The sequence below is a fragment of the Artemia sp. Qi Xiang Cuo genome, unplaced genomic scaffold, assembly GCF_049724085.1.
Source record: "Artemia sp. Qi Xiang Cuo unplaced genomic scaffold, ASM4972408v1 HiC_scaffold_3083, whole genome shotgun sequence".
Classification (NCBI taxonomy): Eukaryota; Metazoa; Arthropoda; class Branchiopoda; order Anostraca; family Artemiidae; genus Artemia; species Artemia sp. Qi Xiang Cuo.
In genome coordinates this window covers 178,245-181,226 of record NW_028300478.1, presented here as the reverse complement: position 1 = coordinate 181,226, position 2,982 = coordinate 178,245, and positions in this window count along the sequence as shown.

Sequence of the window (2,982 nt, the reverse complement as noted above, 5' to 3'; positions counted from 1 at the left end):
AAGGGATCATTAGTTTGGAAATCGAAAAGCCTAGTGCCCTTTTTAGTAATCGAAAGTGATTGGAAGGCTTGACATTTTTATAGTAGAGATCGATGTGGGTATAATGTATCATTTTTTTGTTGTTGTTGTTGTTTTGACCAGGGCATTTTGTATCGAAGGAGTTGTTGTAGGAACCTCGAAAAGGGATCCTTCGATTGAAGATAGAAAGTGCTGCTGCCCTTTTTAATGGTTGAAAGTGATTGGAGAGAAACTATTCCCCTTCCCACGCCCACCCACCCCCTTTCCTTTATGGTTAAAAATTAAATGTTTCCTTATGATTAAATCAACATGCACTGTGTTAATACTAATTCCCAATAAGGCTTATCAGCAGCATCCCAAGGATGACTTAACGCATTATGCTCAAACTTTCAGGGCTTCTTTTGCTCTTAAAATTTGACCAAATCAAAATAGCGTAACTGTATCCAAGCTGTCAAAGAACATAAACATATTTTCTTGCAAATTTTATCAAGTTTCCAATTTCAGTTCAACTAGAGGAGGTAGGAAACTAAATTAAACACTACTATTTGTGTCCAGATTTTTATAAGGGTCTATGTTGTTAAATTTTGCTGAAAACTGTTTTCCAGCATACAAATAGCAGGCCAAACTATAAATTATTAAAAAAAAACGAAAAGATTTAAAGTATGATTTTCTTTTTCCCTGAAAAGACTATGTCAATATAAAACAAACAGAAATTAATTAAAAAAACTGTTTCCAAAAAATAAGCTTTTTCAAAGAAAAGTAAAGAACTCCATTAAACTAAAAATGAGCAAAATTAAAATCCAATAATCTACCAAGCGTGAAACTACCACAAATCAGCATCGATAAATAAATGAAACCCAAAACGAACAAAAATTACAATAAATAACCGAGTCAAACTTAAAACGAGCAGAAATTAATATAAGTTGGGCTCAAAACCCCCTATTCCTTCCCAAGGCCAGGACAAAATTTGTACTTTACTGACAAAAATACAAATGAATATGCACTGTCAGTTTAATATACATATACTGATATTTAGTAATCAAAATGTTAATATTACTTTATTTATTAAAGTTATAAAAGTAAAAACATTTATATTTTTTCAGTGAAGTGAAAATTATGTTCTGGCCTTGGGAAGGCAGAGGGGTTTTGAGCCCAACTTATGTTAATTTCTGCTCGTTTTGAGTTTGACTCAGTTATTTATTGTTATTTTTGTTCGTTTTGGGTTTTATTTATTTATCGATGCTGATTTGCGGTAGTTTCCCGCTTGGTAGATTATCTAGAGCTAGTATAGAAATATATCTATAGAAATGAATTACATTTTTATTTTTTGCACAGTTAGCAGAGCATACTGAAGTTGAAGCAGCCTTAAACTTTGACTTGAAACGTTGTAACTTGACCACTTCTTTCCGAAAAGAATTTCGGAGGGTTATTCCGTGTTGATAAGAAAAGAGGGTAAAGGTACAGTTTAGTTCCTCCTGTTGTGTAGGGCGCAGGAGCCCTATGGTGAAGGTGCAGATTTGTTCTCCCTTATAAAACAACTTATTTCAGCAGATACAAAGAAGAAGCCCATTTGCGGCATTCTGTGGGACCCCAAGGTCCAATACTAGTATCAGATCCCGCGAGTGGCAGTTTACGCTCGTCAAGTTCGGCTGTACCTGCCACATGTGCCCCAGCTAAATGGCTTTTTAGCTTTTTAAACGGCGGCGCCACGGCACCGCCGGTTTAAAATCGGCGGCGCACCGCCAAAAAAATTTAGGCGCGCCTGGCGGTACGCCGCCGCCGATACTTAATCACACATTCTCCGCCGTCATTTCGGCGTGGTGAGGCTTCGGGGACTAGTATAGAGATTTATTTAATCAATCATTTTAAATTTGTCTTCAAGCATTGTTCCATCTAGTGTCCTTGTATAATTTACTAGAGTCAGGTTTCATAGTTTTTATTATTTTTGTCTATATTTAATGTGGTTCTGTATCTTACAGAAGATGTTTTGTTTGCTCGGCTCTAATAATTTTGTAGTTTTTATTTCGTTTACTGTTCTTTCTTCACAATATTGTCACAAAAAGAGTTTTCACAAATTACAAACTTGAAATGTTAAGTTGATACTAGCGGTTAACCTTTTATATTTGCAGTGACATCACCACAGTAGTTTTTATTATAAGCTATTATACGGCTCTAACCCAGTATTAAACGAAGTATTTTTTAAACGAAGATACTTTTTTAGTAAAAAACATGGACTTCATTTTTAACATTACATTTTTTTGGTTGCAGGTTCAGAGCCGCTAACTGTTAGAATTGCCGAAGTTGAAATTCATTGGCTTAAAATACAAGCCAAGTCACTGCAACCTAGTAAAATCTGCAAGTGAGTCATTTTCCTGTTTTCACTCTTTTTCGCAGCTATCATGGCATTGGAAAACTATATAGATTTATTTAATCACCCATTTTAAAGGTAACTGTTATATATAGTCACTTTTCTGTACTTAAAATAAATATTGAAAACAAAATTAATTTTTTACAAAAAACCGTATTTTCATAAACAAGATGATAGTATGCTTGAAAGTATGGTCTGGGAGACAATGTAATTTTTTCTTTACTAGGTCCTGATAAAAAAAAGCCACGCAAACAAGGATCTACTCAAAAAACTGGATTATATTAAAGATAGACGAAGAATTCTAGAAAATGTGGAAAACAGATTTAAAAGAAGTAAAAAGGTGCCTCAAAGGAATATGGTTCAAGCAAACATAAGAATGGTTGCTAGGTTGTCTTGTGAATCAAATGCTTTGTTTATAGTGAATGATATTTAAATTCTGGGCTTATGAAATAATATTAATAAAGCTATTTACAAAAGAATCTGATACCGCAAAAAATTCGAGATTGTTATCCAATTTGGTTTGGTTCTTCTTATTTAAGACTTTCTTCATAGGGCTTTTTCCTTTCATTTTTTGAAGGAAGAATTTCTTCTGGATC